We start from the raw sequence: 16363 nt of genomic DNA on the forward strand, positions 1-16363 counted from the left end.
GCCATGGCTGTGCTGTAGGCCTGAAGCTGCAGCTCTGATTCGGCCCCTAGCCTGGGAACTGCCATATGCTGCAGGTGCAGCTCTAAAAAGAGAGAGAGACAGAAGGAGCAAGAATCGGAGAAGCTGCGATGACGAGGGAAGCAGAGATTGGAGTGACTTGTTTTGAAGATGGAAGAAGGGGCCAAAAGCCAAAGGCAGCACAGCGTCAGAATGGGAAAGACGCCAGGGTCCCTTGCTGGTTTTGAAGCTGGAAAGGAGCCCCCAGCAGAAGCCTCTAGAAGTTGGAAAAGGCAAGAAAAACAGATCCTCCCCTGGAAGCTCCAGAAGGCAACACAGCCCTGCTGATGCCTTGATCTAGGCCCGTGTTGGACTTGCGGCATTCAGAATGGTAAGAGAATAAATTCTTGCTGTTTTAAGGCACGACGCTGATGCCAATTTGTTATAGCGGCCACGGGAAATTAATACAGAGGATGAGGAAGAATTCTCAGGAAGGGAAGTTGCCCGTTCCGCTGCTGACTCGGTATGCAAATACTCCCTTTGAGGGACTTCTCCAGCTCCAGACCTCTCAGGACACCCAGTGCCTGGGCCTCTGATCTCCTGCATGCTGACGAGGTCAAGCAGGTCAGCAGGCAGGCAGGGCTCACCCGGGCACTGGCTGCTAGGCTGTTGCCAAAACTTGCCTCTGTCCACCAGTGCTGAATAGAAACACAGGCCGAGTTTGGGATGAAGGAGAAATGAGTCCATTTTTTTGCTGAGCCAGGCAAAGGAGGTCACAGTTGGCTAATGCCCTAAAGACTGTGCCCTCCCTTGGGAGAGAAGAGGAGGTGGTTTTATGGTTTTGAGAATGGAAAATAGGGTCACAGACGCAGATCAGGGGAGACGCAAGCTTGTGTTCTTCTTCAAAGCTGGTGTGTAGTGGCCCCGGGATGAGTTCTGGGGGTCCTGGAACGAAGAGGGGCTTCATCAAGTCATTGAACAGCTTCCATGTGTTAGGAGTTTTGGTTCTGCAGAAGAATTCAAAGATGTTATGATGTGTCTCCCATGATGGGGAACCAGGACCCTGCCCCATATGCGGCACCTGCAGCATATGGAGGTTCCCAGGCCAGGGGTCCAATTAGAGCTACAGCTGCTGGCCTACACCACAGCCACAGCCACATGGGATCCAAGCCAGTCTGCGACCTACACCACAACTCACAGCAATGCTGGATCCTTTAACCCACTGAGCGAGGCCAGGGATTGAACCCGCAACCTCTTGGTTCCTAGTCAGATTCGTTTCTGCTGCGCCACAACGGGCACTCCTGCACTATTGTTTCTTGATTGCTCTTCCCTTGTCTCTGCACCCCCTTTCTTCTCTGATTGGCAACTGTTAGAACCTGCCCTTTGGAACTCAGGAAGGTCATGGAGGCTAAATGAGGCCTATTTCCTACAAACACGAGCTGGGGGACACAGAAAGGCTTTCGTGCCCAGGAGCCCCACAAGGCCCTGCTGAGTTTCCGAGTGTGGGCTAGGGGGAGACTCTTCATCCCAACCCTGGATGAGGAGAACCCACACACTTGCCTTCCTCTCTTTCATACCAGCAACAGCTTATTAAACTCTAAGACTGGCAACTGTGTCTGGTCACTTGTGATGGAGCATGATAATGTGAGAAAAAAGAATGGATGTGTGACTGGGTCACCTTGCTGTGCAGCAGAAAATTGACAGAACACTGTTTATCAGCTAAAATGGAAAAAATAAAAATCACTACAAGAAAAAAAAAAAAACAACCTCCAATATCTGTTCTCTTCTCCAGGAATAGCATTCTTAACCAAGCATAGGGCTGCTGAGCATAAAAACTATATTTCCAAGCTTCCCTTGCAGCTAGGTGTGGCAGTGTGACTAATTTCAGGCCAATGGATGTGAATGGAAGTGAAATACACACTCCTCAGGTCATGCCCTTAAAGAGAAAGCACCCCCCTTTTTCTTGGTTCATCTTCTCTTTGGCTGCAGAAAAGATGTGGTGGGAATCTGGGATCACACAGACAAGGGCAGCTCAGAGCCAGGTTAGAAAGAACCTAGGCCAGGACAGTGATGTGGACAGAGCTACCAGCCAGATTAGAAGGTTACCTGAGAGAGGAATGCTCTTCTCTCTTTTTTTAAGCCACCATTGCTTAGAGATTTTGTTACACCTATCTCCCTGTAAATCCTAATTAACACAGCCCCCCATCCAAGATGGCAGTATTTCCAAGGGTCAGCTCTCTGAGCCTGGCTGCGTGCATTCTAGCTCACTGGGTGTTAGCTTTGTAATGCAATGAATTGTGTCCCCCAAAATTCAAGTTGGAGCTCTAACCCCCAGTGCGACTTATTTGGAGGGAGAGACTTTAAAGAGATAATTAGGGTTAAACGAGGTCCTAGGAAGGGGCCCTATTCCAATAGGACCAGTGTCCTTACATGAAGAGGAGGAGATACGAGGGACGCAAATGCATGAAGAAAAGAACCATGTGAAGTCATAACAAGGAGGCAGCCACCTGCCAGCCAAGGAGAGAGGCCTCAGGAGAAACCAAGCCTGCTGACACCTTGATCTTGGACTTTCAGTCTCCAGCACTGTAGGAAAATAACTGTTGTTTAAGCTACCAGATCTGTGGCATTTTGTCATAGCCTCCCTAGACAACTCATATAGGCTCCTACTACAGCCCTAAGAAATGGGGTACCATTCCTTCTTCCTTCACCACCACAAAACCAGATTTAAATATAATGATAATAACAATAGCAGCAGGGAAGGAAGCCTGGACTTTATGCCTCTGCATGTCTGAATTTCTTAAATGCTCAGAGTAGCCTCAGGAGGCTGGGACTATTATATTTCCATTTTGCAGATAGAGAAATCAAAACTCAGAGTGGTGAAGTGACTGCCTCACACATCAAGGATAAGGAAAGGCCAGTGTGTTTCTCAGAAAACTAGAAATAGAATTACCGTTTGATCTGGCAATCCCACTCCTGGGCATCTACCCAGAGAAAACCATGACTCGAAAAGACACATGTACTCCAAGGTTCATTGCAGCACTCTATACAATAGCCAAGACATGGAAACAACTCAAATGTCCATCGACAGAGGAGTGGATAAAGAAGACGTGGTATACACAATGGAATATTACTCAGCCATTAAAAGGAAAGAAATAACAGCATTTGCAGCAACATGGATGGATCTAGAAATTACCATGCTAAGTGAAGTCAGTCAGACAGTGAGACACCAATGTCATATGCTATCACTTACATGTGGAATCTAAAAAAAGGACACAACAAACTTCTTTGCAGAACAGATACTGACTCACAGACTTTGGAAAGCATATTGTTACCAAAGGAGACAGGTTGCGGGGTGGGGAGATGCATTGAGGATGCATTTGGGATGGAAATGCTATAAAATTTGGTTGTGATGATTGTTGTACAATTATAAATATAATAAAATTCATTGAGAAAAATAAAAATTAAATAAATAAAAATTAAAATTAAAAAAAAAAAAAAGGAAAGGCCAATGTGGCAGTCAGGATGAGCTGGGTTATGCTGTAGTAACAAGCAGCCCCATACTCTCCATGGCTTAGAGCATCAAAAGGTTCATTCTTGCTCATGCTACCTGTTCATCTCAGGTAGGCAGTCATGACAAGGGTCAGGAGAGCTCTGCTTCACGTGCCATTATTTAGGAACCAGACTGACAGGACCTGTCACTACACAGGGGAAAGGAGGGCACCAGGCAAAGCATGCATAGCCCATTAAAGGTTTCCACTGGGAAGAGACCCTCCTACTCACATTTCATTGGCCAAAGCAAGTCACAAGGCACAAGCTCATGTCAAGAGGGCTGGGCAGGTGCAATCCAACCACATACCCAGAATAGGGAGAACCAAAATATGTGTCAACAGCCCAGTCAATACCCCATCAAGATTCACTCCAGAGCCCACACTCCCAACCACTGTGCTTGCCCAAGAGAGATTCCCAGGTGGGCCTGCCCTCCCCCATCACTCATTCATTCACAAATGCTGGGTTAGTACAGGTGGCTGGGGGAGAAGTGCCCAGAGCCCAAAGATATTTAGAATGAAACATTGATAGAATATTGTCCTGGATTGGATGTGGGGGATGAGGAAGAAGAGCATTATCAATCCTTTGTTCATTCATCGATTCAATAAACATTTATTGATCACCTGCAGTGTGCAACTGTTCCAGGCTCTGAATACATCTGTGAACAAAGCACACAGAGATCCCTGCCCTCAGTGAGCTGACAATGAACAGCATCACATGTGAGATCCTGAGGGAAAATGATGCTATGGGGGAGAATGAAGCAGGTGCTGAGGAAGCTGGAGTCATGAAGTGAGGGATGCCCCCAGGGGCCTGGTTTGCCGATGGAGGGTGGGGGCAGTGGTGCCATTCAAGCTGCCAAAGGGCCAGATTTGCGAGAAATGAAGACACAGTCCACCCAAAAACTAGTTCACAAATGTTCATAGAAGCATTATCTATAATAGCCAAAAAGTGAAGACAACCCAAATGTCCTTCAGCAGATGAATGATCTACCCACACCACGAAATAGTATTCGACCACAGAAAGGAATGAAATCTGATCTAGCTACAGCATGGTTGAACCTTGAGAACATGAGGCTTAGTGAAAGAAGCCAGACACAAAAGACTACACATTATATGATTCCACTCATAAGAAATGTCCCAGAATAGGCAAATTCAAAAAGACAGAAAGCAGATCAGTGTTTGCCAGGGGCTGAGAGGGAGATGGTGTGGGGAGTGATGACTGCTAACAGGGACAGGCTTTCTTTTGGGGGTGATGGGAATGTTCTAACATTGGTGATCATGATGGTTGCACAATCCTACGAACATAATAAAATATTGAGCTGTGCATTATAAATGGGTGAATTGTATGGTATGTGAATGATATCTCAACAACTGTTGAAAGAAAGAGAGCGAGACAGAAAGACAGAAAGAAAAGGGAAGGTCTGGGAGGACAGGCTTGAGTTCAGTTCAGTGTGTTAGCAGGAGAAGGCAGCTGGAGACCTGGGTCGGGAGTGTGGGATTGAGGACAGTGAAGGTGAGTGCATCATGCAGCATGGTCACCCAGCCCAAGAACTGTCCTCCTTTGTCCCTCGTTGGGACTGGGGTTGGGATTGGGGTTGGGATTCCTGGTTGTCAGACTCGCAGACTGGGTGCGAGTCAATGTGGAGCCAGTAGGGGGCAGCAGAGGGCCACGCAGACTCACGGACAAGCGACCGCTGCGTGGTGCCCCCACATCCACCAGCCGGCAGCCTCTGTCCCTTCTTTTAGCCTTCCGGGTGCCCAGAGAGCCCACCCAGCTGCCCAGGTCCTGAAACATGGGCGCCTCCCTCTCTTGATATTAACGGGGCAGGCACCAGATCCTGACCCCTTGTCTCCTGAGCTGGGCCTTCCCTCCTCTCTGCAGCCCAGCCCTGAGCCAGGCTGCTGTTTCTCCCCTCGCCTCCCCAGCCTCTTACCTGGTCTCCTGTCCTCCCCCATGCTCCCCACACACGACGACCTAAGGGGTGTTTCTAAAGCCCAAAGCACACTGCCCTTCCCTGCTCAGAACCATCCATGGCTCCCCAGTGTCCCTAAAACTGTCTCCTCACCACGGCCTTCAACTAACTACCTGTGAGGCCTGGCTCCTATGAGCCTCTCAGCCTTACCTCTCAGATCCCTTCTCTTCACTCCTATCCTGTGGTCTATGATCCCAGAGACTGAACTTCTTGCAGAATTTTGCACAGTCTCTTCCCTCTGCCCGAAGTATGTCTGCAGCCACAACCCTCCACGCTACCTGCCCTGCCCCTGCTCATTCTCCAGTCTCAGCTCAGACACCTCATCCTGCAGGAAGTCTTCTCTGCCTCCCAAGCTAGGTCAGGTTCCCTCTCTGAGTTCATATCCATATTCACCCTGACCCTGCCCACTCTGGGTCATCACTGTCTGGAGGTGGGTTTAGTTCCCTGCTGGACCATGAGCCCCTGTAAGGCACAGCCAGGGCTGCCTCAGTCACCCAGTGGGTTATAGCTCTGCCTGTCTGGGGCAGGCCTGGTGCAGGGGCTCCAGGAATGCGAGTGGAATACGTGAACATGCACGGATTCTCATTATCTACATCCTTCCCTTCCTATGCCCAGCATCTCCATTCATTCCTTGGCAAACGTTTATTGAGCAACTATTTTACACCAAGCTCTGCTGAATGACTCAGCTGGGCACCAGAGACATGAAGATAAACCAGACCAGCCCCTACTCTCAGGGGCTTTACTTATTTTATCCTCAAGACATTTTTGTGAGGTACGTTCTATGATTACCCCCCCCCTTTTTTTTGGCCACACCCTCAGCATGTGGAAGTTACCAGGCCAGGGCTCGAACCCACACCACAGCTGGAACCAGAGCCACAGCAGTGACAACGTCTGATCCTTAACCCGCTGAGCCACAGTGGAAATCCAACCCCTATTTTACTGATGTGGAAATGGAGGCTAAGAAAGTTTAGGCCACACAGGCTGTAAAGGGACAAACTGGGAATGGAACCAACGTCTTTCTAACATGCAAGCTTTATCCTCTGCATATTTCAGTCCAAAAGGAGGAAGGACTGGGATGTAACTCACTCACCCACTAACGTCTCAGGGTCTATGTGTCTAAGCAGAGGGCACCACAGACAGGGCAGCGCTTAACCCAAAGGAGGTGTGAGGTGTGGCTGAGGGGGGAATTTCAGGCACTAGGTTCAGGGTTTGGTCCAATTAGGAAGAGACCATTGTCCATGGCAGGGACGGGGACCGTGGGGCTCCTTGGTTCTCGCCACCCAAGCTCTGCCCACTAGGGGTCGCTGCCCACCCCACACCCCCTTCCCATGAGGCCCTGGGGCACCTCCAGATTCTCAGGGCTGTGGCTCCTCGTTCTACAAATGAGGAAGTGGCTGCACGGGGAAGGAAGCGGTCTGGGCTTGACCAAGACGGATTATGATTCATGGGGAAAACCCTTTTCTCCCAAATTCAACCCCTTTGTATGCAAAAGGGCATTGCACTCTAAAACAGTCCTCCGGGCGGGGGGGGGGGGGGGGGGGGGGGGGGTCCCGATGGTGCGAGTAGCCTGGCCTTGAGAGCTGTAAAAGCTCCCTCACCACCCCCAACACCTTTGATGGGGGTGCAGGCTTGTTCCCATCCCCGGGGGAGGGGGCTGAGTAGAGACAGAGGTATTTTTATCTGCTGGAGGCCTGGGGCTCCATGGAAGATTCGTGTGAGGAAACATTTCAAGATATTGAACCATTTTTTAAAAATTTCCACACAGGTGTTCCCTTCGTGGCTCAGTGGAAACGAATCTGACTAGCATCCATGAGGACAAAGGTTCGATCCCTGGCCTCACTCAGTGGGTTAAGGATCCAGCATGGCTATGAGCTGCAGTGTAGGTCCCAGACTCAGCTTGGATCTGACATTGCTGTGGCTGTGGTGTAGGCCGGCAGCGCCAGCTTAAAAAGACCAAAAAAAAAAATTTTGTTGTGGCCATACCCAAGGCACTCAGAAGTTCCCAGGCCAGGGATCGAACCCATGCCACAGCAGTGACAATGCCAGATCCTTAAGCTGCTGAGCCACCAGGGAACCCCTCCCCTGCTCCTTCTATAACCGGCTTGTCCCACTGTCCCCCTCCCTCAGCTCTAGCCACACCAGCCTCCTTGCCGCCATCCTCACACTCATCTGAGACCATCCTGCCTCAGGGCCTTTGCACTTGCTGAGACTTCAACCCCAAAACATTCTTTCCCCACGTAGCCACAGTCGCCATCAGTTGCCTCCTTCAGATCTCAGCTCAAATGTCACCTAGGAAAGGCCCTCCCTGACCTCCCTACCAAAAGAGCAACCCCTGCCACTCCCTATCCTCTTGCCCTATTTCATATTTTTATAGCACTTATCACCACCCAACACAATATGCTATCAGTTTTTTGATTATTGCTCATCTCCCTCCAATAGGATTTAGTCCCGCAAGGAAAGGGATGTTGCCTGTATCCCCAACACAGCCTGGCAGATAGTCAGCATTCAATAAATATTTGTTAAATGACTGAATGACTTGGAAAAACCCAGGTGAATGAGGCATGAGGAGGATGGGGGTGGGGGAAGGGTCGGACTATCCAGGCAAATGGAACAGCCTGTGCGAAGTCTGAGGCTCGCCCCTCCAATCTGCCGTCCCCTCCTACATGGGAGCCTGGGGCTTCTTTTGAGGGTGAGAAACTAAGGGGACATGGGGCCCTTTCTCCAAGAGTCCAGCCTCCCCAGGACCAAGCCCAGACCTTGCCTGGCTGGAACAGGAAGCCACACCTGGCGTCAGATCCCTGAGCAAATATTATAGCACCCTCAGCCTTGCCCCGGAGTGATAAGCGGGGAGGAGAGGGGGGTCCAGAAACCTGTTTCAGCCAAGCTAAGCAAGCAGCACCCAGGTCACAGGATCCATCCAACAAATATGAAGAGGGTAGTGGGCAGGGTCTCAGCGGGGAGCCTGAAAGAGGAGGCCGCAGGTGGCCTCTGCCTCCCCAGGGATCTAATGACCTAATGACGCTACTGGTGAGATAAGAGGGCCGGGGTTGGGGAAGAGAGCTGGCAAAACAAGGTAAGAGAACCTTGTCCCCAGCTGGCTGGCGGTGCCAAGAAGATAAAGACCTACCCACTCCAATCTCCTGAGGCTGTGGCCCTGAGCCTCAGTTTCTTTGTTGGCAAAATGGGTCTGCGGGGAGGGCAGATGATGCTGGCTGAGGCAACCGGTAAAGCCAATAAGGTCAAAATGAATAATGTATCGTTAATAAAATATATCAATGATCTGAGCACTTCTACCCTCCCTGGTCCAGCCACCTGCACCTCCTCCCTGGTCCAGGGCCAACCTATAGATATGATGTGAGCCATGTATGCTTTTTTTTTTTCAATCTTTAGTATTCTTTTTTTTTCTCCCTTTTTTGGCTGCAAAGCAGCATATGGAGTTCCTGGGCCAGGGATCAGATCCAAGCCGCACTTGCTACCTAAGCCACAGCTGTAGCAATGCTGGAGCCTTTAACCCACCGTGCCCAGCTGGGGATCAAACCCATGTCCTGGCACTGCAGAGACACCACCAGTCCTGTTGTGCCACAGCAGGCACTCCCACATATACATTTTTAAATGTTCCAGTATCACACAGAGAAAAGTAAAATGAAACAGGTGAACTGAATTTATTCTATCTAGCATGGGCAAAATGTTATCATTTCAAGCTGGACTCAATATAAAAAGCGGTCTATTTTGCATTCCGTGTGTGTGCATGTGTCTGCAGTAACTCTTCAGTATTTGGCGTGTGTGTTTTTTCTATTCACCTTCATATTCTTTTGTTTCAGTTTTCTTAAGAAATTATTGACAGGCAGAGCCTTGTTGCCTGCCTGCATCTCTCACAAGCATCCTATCTTAATAAACCCATTTCTTGGTATTCCCATCATGGCTCAGTGGAAATGAATCTGACTAGTGTCCATGAAGACACGGGTTCAATCCCTGGCCTTACTCAGTGAGTTAAGGATCCAGCGTTGCCATGAGCTGTGGTGTAGGTCGCAGATGCGGCTCAGATCTGGCGTTGCAGTGGCTGTGGCATAGGCTACAGCTCCAATTTGACCCCTAGCTTGGGAACCTCCATATGCTTTGGGTGCAGCTCTAAAAAAAAGACATAAAGAAAGAAAGAAAGAAATCTATTTCTTGCCTGTCAAAAAAAGAAAAAAGAAAGAAAAGTAATCATTGACATACATCACTGTCGTAAGTTTAAGGTGTACAGTATGATGGTTTAATATACATGTATTGTGAAATGAGTATCACAGCGGGTTAGTTGAATCTATCATCTCCTATAGATACAATAGAAAGACAAGGAAAAAATGATTTTTAAATGTATAGGAGGAGTTCTGTTGTGGCGCAGTGGTTAACGAATCCGACAAGGAACCATGAGGTTGCGGGTTTGATCCCTGGCCTTGCTCAGTGGGTTAAGGATCCGGCGTTGCCGTGGCTGTGGTGTAGGCCAGTGGCTACAGTCCGATTAGACCCCTAGCCTGTGAACCTCCATATGCCACGGGAGCAGCCCTAGAAAAGGCAAAATACCAAAAAAAAATATATATATATACATATATACATATATATATATATATATATACATATATACATATATATATATATATAGGAATTCCCTGGCAGCTCAGTGGGTTAGGATCCAGCATGGTCACTGCTGTGGCACAAGTTCTGTCCCTGGCCCAGGAACTTCCACATTCCACAGGCACAGCTAAATAAATGAATAAATAAAAATAAATTTATAGGTGTTATAAAAGATGAAGTTTTAATACCTTCACCTCTCCTTCCTCATCCTCTCCCCCAAATTTTATCATACATTTAAGTAATCAGTAATTCATGTTTGCATCAACACAACAATGTAAAATAGTGTTCACTGCAGAACTGCTTAGGGTACTCGGATGACATGTCCTTTCTTTTCTTTTGGTTGGAGGGGCTGGACCTGCAACATTGTTAGTTCCAGGTGCACAGCGCAGTGATTCAGCACTTGTGCACATCACAAAATGATCACCACTTTGGTGTGTACTTTTCACTGACAGCTCATCTGAAGGCCAACAAGCTAATGGTAGCGGCTATCACATTAGACTGCTGCAGTCACCTCACTGCCTCCCAGCACCTGCCCTCACCTCCCCAAGTCTGTTCCCCACACACAGCCAGCAGATCTTAGTACCACCTAAGTCAGCTCCCATCCCTCCTCTGTTCACAATGCTCCCAGGGCTCCCATCTCAGAATAAAAGCCAAAGTCCCCCTGTGGCCCACAGGCCTTCAGGATCCACCCCTCTTCCCTCTCTGCCCTTGCACGCTCTGCTCCAGCCACACCCCACACTCCCCAAAACACTCCTGCCTCAGGGCCTTTGCACATGCTGTTCCCTCTGCCTGGAATGCTTTTCCCCCAGATTCAGCACAGCTCCCTCACTGAGACTCTACTTCATTGTCACCTCCTAAAACACCTTCTCTCTGCCCTACAGAAACCAGTGCCCCACATACGTCCATCCCCTCCCCTCCTCTCTTTCTCTAGCATTATCTCCACCTGATATCTTATACCTGTTCATGTTTGTCAACTATCTCCCCCCAAAAAAGCTCAGCTCTATGAGGCAAGGATTTCAGTCCGTCCAATGTGTGCCTGTAACCCAGCACCTAGAACAGTGCCTGGCACGTGGTAGATGCTCACTAGGAGGTTGGCGAAAGGTGAATGAACAATGGCGCCCACATACCCTGTGCTTAGCACCGAGCTCTCCATGCACCTGCTGTCCCTCTCCCTTGGAGGAATCCCAGGGAGGTTAGTGTCATGAGCTCCCACCACCCACTTCCTAGACAGGCAAAGGCCCCTGCCCAGGGTCATCAGGTTTACTTTCTGCCTGGCTCTGCGTCTAGCACATAGTAGAGGCAAAGGAAACTGCAGCCCTCAACTGGATCAAAAATTCAGGCTCATGGAGTTCCTATCGTGGCTTAGTGGTTAACAAATCCGACTAGGAACCATGAGGTTGCAGGTTCGATCCCTGGCCTTGCTCAGTGGGTTAGGGATCCAGTGTTGCTGTGAGCTGTGGTGTAGGTCACAGATGCGGCTCAGATCCCGTGTTTCTGTGGCTCTGGCGTAGGCCAGCAGCTATAGCTCCGATTAGACCCCTAGCCTGGGAAGCTCCATATGCCACAGGAGTGGCTCCAGCAAAGGCAAAAGGACAAAAAAAAAAATTCAGGCTCATGTCTGGGGAAACACCAGCACAGGGGCTGGGAAGGTAGGGGCTGGGAGCAGATAGGGAAGGGCAAAGACAGCAGAGAAGGGTGGGTGTGATGCTGCGGGTGGTAGGGAGCCATGGCGGAGCTGGGACAAAAGCCGAGACCTGCCTCCAAGACTCTCGGAGCCTCCTCTTTCTCCTCAGCCAGACAGCAAGTCACCTGAAACCCCGGCCTCCCTGGAGACTCCTGTCTCTGTGTCATCCACACCCGGTGTCCGGTTCCACAAACACTCTCTGAGCCTCTGCTCTGTACCCGATCCTGTGCTGGGCAGTGCTGGGGACATGGTGGTGACCACGACAGCCCTGGTCCCGCCCTCCCATGACTCACGGTCCATTTGAAGAAACAGGGTCCCCTCCCCCCCGGAGAGTGAGGACCCAGGGTGGTCAGGGCTGGGACTGGGGATTCAGGGCACACCAAAGTCCAGGACGGCTTCCTGGAGGAGGAGTTATTGGATAAGCAATGAAACAGAGCAGAGGAAGCATGGATGTGCTAGGAGGAGAGAACAAGATGAGGCAGCAAAACTGGAGCAAAGAGTTTCCAGAAGGAAAGGGTGCTCTATGAGACCGGTCAGGTGGGCAGAGCCAGGCCATGCAGGGCCTGGTGGGCTGCAGTGAGGAGCTGGGCTTTCTCCCCAGGGCGCTGGGCAGCCATAGCAGGTTCTAAGCACCAAGATGGGGCCAAACCAGGGCTAGAGGCCAGGGGGGGATTGGGGAGGGGAAACCAGACAAGGGATGGGGGTGGGGGGGGTGCCTGGACCAGGGCAGGGGCCACAGGGAGCGAGACAAAAGTGCACACGGAAGAGATATTTAAGAGGCAGGGATGAAGGAGTGCGGAATGCAGGGGGAGGGGAGATTGGCCGTCAGGAACAAGGCCCCGTCTCTCTGTCCCAGTGACAGATGGATGGTGGCGCCATCCCTGATAAGAGGATGACGGGGAAGGGGCGGGGGAGCAGGTCTGGGGGAAGATGCCCAGGTCAGTTTGGGACAGGGTGAGCGACGGACGTACCAGGGCCATCTGAGGGTAGGCATCCTGGATGCCACGGGGACGAGGGCTCGGGGCTCAGGGGAGAGAGCTGGGCCGGGACAGAGAAGGGTGAGGTGAGGTCACAGGAGAGGTGGGGGAAGCAGAAAGCGCCAGGTCACCCACAACTCACCTGGCCGCACCCACCCCTCTCACCCACGTCACAGCCCCGCCCCGCTGGGGCAGCTCAGGACGTGGTGCCTGGAGGTGCCCCAGGGGCAAACCAGGACAGAGGAACCACAGGTACAGCCCCTGCCCAGAAGCAGGATGCTGGGGCCTCGGAGGCACCAGGACGCTGAAGCCATCAAGAGAGGGATAACAACACGTTTGTCAGGAATGCTCTTCCCTTGGAGGCAGCGTGGCCTCTGCCTGGCATCACCTTCCCAGAGACCCTGGCCTCTGCCCTCAGTTCCCAAACCGCGCACCCGCTTCCTGGCTTTATCTTGCCCCCCAGCACTTAACCTCCACCCAACGCGGAACAGACTTTATGTTTTATTTGTTTATCCCACAAATGTCAGCCCCACAAGAACAGGGATTTTACTTACCAGCCCCTAGAACAGTGCCTGGCAGACAACTGATGCTCATCAAATATTTGTAGAGTAAATTCATGAGTGATTTCTTAAGCCTTTGCTCCATGCCAGGCGGCAGTGTAAGTACGTCGCCCGAGTTCACTCATTTAATCCTTACAACGGCCCATGCAGTGCATACCATCACCACTCCCATTTTACAGATCAGGAAACTGAGGCCCAACAGGCTGACCGGCACAGAGAACGCTCCCCAGTGTTCTGTGATAATCGACGTGGGAAAAGAATCTGAGAGAGGAGTTCCCATCGTGGCACAGTGGTTAACGAATCCGACTAGGAACCATGAGGTTGCGGGTTCGGTCCCTGCCCTTGCTCAGTGGGTTAATGATCCGGCATTGCCATGAGCTGTGGTGTAGGCTGCAGACGCGGCTCGGATCCCGAGTTGCTGTGGCTCTGACGTAGGCCAGAGCAGCTACAGCTCCGATTCGACCCCTAGCCTGGGAACCTCCATATGCCGCGGGAGCAGCCCTAGAAAAGGCAAAAAGACAAACAAAAAAAAAGAAAAGAAAAGAATCTGAGAGAAAATGGATGTGAGTATATGTATGACTGGGTCACTCTGTCATACAGCAGAAATGATCACAGCCGTGTAAATTAACTACACTACGATAAAACTTAAAAAAAAAAAAGGTAAAATAAATAAATAAATTGCAGTTCCTGTTATGGCTCAGCGATAATGAACCTGACTAGGAACCATGAGATTGAGGGTTCGATCCCTGGCCTCACTCAGTGGTTAAGGATCCAGCATTGCCGTGAGCTGTGGTGTAGGTTGCAGATGCGGCTCAGATCTGGTGTTGCTGTGGCTGTGGTGTAGGCCGGCAGCTCCGATTGGACCCCTAGCCTGGGAACCTCCATATGCCACAGGTACGGCCTCATTAATAAAAATAAAATAAAATAAAATAAGCTAATTAAATTTAAAAAAGAAAAAAAAGGAAACTAAGGCCTGGCAGACTCCATAACTAGCCCAGGGCAACAGAGACACAGAGCTACGTCCACTGAGTCCAGTAACACCAATTGCACCTCGTGTTTGGGACCCGACTCTGGCAGATGCTGGTTAAGTATCTAATGTGCTAACTGCTCTCAACAATCCTGAGTAGGGGCTGCACCATCCCTGTCTTTTAGGGCAGTCAGCAGAGGCTCAGGAAGTGGGGCTGTCCCCGGCCCCACTTCCGCTAAGTCCAGAGCCAAGGTCAAAACTGGACTCGCCCTGGCCCCAAAGTCTGTGCCTACGCCTATTTGACAGACAGAAAGGACAAGACCTCGTGAGGAGAAGGGAGAGAATGTGGATTGCTCAGCCCCACGTAGGAGGCTGACAAGAAGCAGAGACCCAGGGGGAGTTCCTGTGGTGGCTCAGCAGTAACGAACCCGACTAGGATCCATGAGGACGTGGGTTCAATCCCTAGCCTCGCTCAGTGGGTTAAGAATCTGGCATTGCCATGAGCTGTGGTGTAGGTTGCAGATGCGACTTGGCTCCCACATTGCTGTGGCTGTGGCATAGGCGGCAGCTGTAGCTCCGATTCAACCCCTAGCCTGGGAACCTCCATATGCCACAGGTGCGGCCCTAAAAAGACAAAAAGAAAGAAGGAAAGAAGGAAGAAGGAAGGAAGGAAGGAAGGAAGGAAGGAAGGAAGGAAGGAAGGAAGGAAGGAAGGAAGGAAGGAAGAAAGAAGCAGAGCCCCGGGGAAAGTATGCATCCACCCAGCCTCCCTCCCTCCCGTGTGGCTTTGGAAACCGGCAGGGGTCCTCCCTGCAGGAACTTGGGCAAGTCAGAGCCCTAATGCGGTACCTCAGTTTCCCCAGCTGCCAGTGGGGGTTCTGACAGCGCTCACAGCACAGGGCATCCACTGAGATGACACCTGAAGGTCGTCCCTGGCATGGAGGCTGGGACAACAGTAGTCACTGCTGCGGGGGTTTAATCCTTTGGTGACCCCCAGCTCGGCAGGGACACCAGGGCCTGGGCCCTGGGTAAGAACTGCCCTAAAATCTTCCCCTGCCCCTCCTCCCCCCTCCCTGGTGACCTGGTTCTTCTCCTGGTACCAAACCCGGGCCCTCGGCAGAAAGAAGGTTAGGCAGTGCCCCAGGAGGCCTGGCCAGGTCGTGGCCCCTGGCCCGTGCCCGCCACACCCGTTCTGGTACCCAAACGGGGCCCCAGATCCTTGGTGACTCGATCCCTCCAAATTCAGGTGATCTCCCCCGGCTCCAAACCACCAAACCCTCCCAGGTCCGGCGCCAGTCGGAGCCAGACCCCAACCAGGAAGGGCTCCGGAGCCCCGGGCCGCCAACGCCGCTGTCTCCAAGAGCCGGGTTTGGGGTGAAAGATGGTGCTGACCGGGTACAGCTGGCTTCTCCTCAGTGGTGAGCGAGAACGGCGCCCCCAGACCCTCAGCCCCCCTGGCCTCGGGCAAGGGAGGGGAGCCCCGGCCAAGGGAGGGAAGGTGTGAGCCAGAAATCCAGCGTGCTCGTGGCCGGACGGCTCGGAGTTGGCTCCCTCCAGAGTCACCAGCGTGGGGTGGGCTGGGGACCATCACCCAGAGAGGTTTTCGGGGTGGGCTTGGAGGACTTTAACCCCGGGGGGTGAGCTGGGGCGAGGGGGCTGCGCTCATGCCTACAGTCGCGAAGCAGACCCTCACCGAGCTATGGAAGCCTTAACTAGAGTTGAGTTCTGCCCACCCCCTCCCCCCCAGGATATGGTTTGGGCAGTTGCCTTCCTCATCTCAGCCTCAGTTTCTTCGTCTATGAAATGGGCCTAATGCCGGGGCTCACTGGAAGGTCATTATGAGCAGCATTTACCAGCACTTGCTTGGCCCCTGGAGCTGTTCTAGATGCTTTCTGTGTACTCACAAGCACCCTAAGGAGGCCCACCCATGACCCCCACTTCATAGACCAGAAATCTGAGGCTCAGAGAGGTGAAGTCACTGGCTGGGGTCACACAGCCGGGACGCGGCAGGGCTGAGCCCTAGACGCAGGGCCCTCCCTCTCAGCC

Source organism: Phacochoerus africanus, chromosome 8 (assembly GCF_016906955.1).
Source record: "Phacochoerus africanus isolate WHEZ1 chromosome 8, ROS_Pafr_v1, whole genome shotgun sequence".
Classification (NCBI taxonomy): Eukaryota; Metazoa; Chordata; class Mammalia; order Artiodactyla; family Suidae; genus Phacochoerus; species Phacochoerus africanus.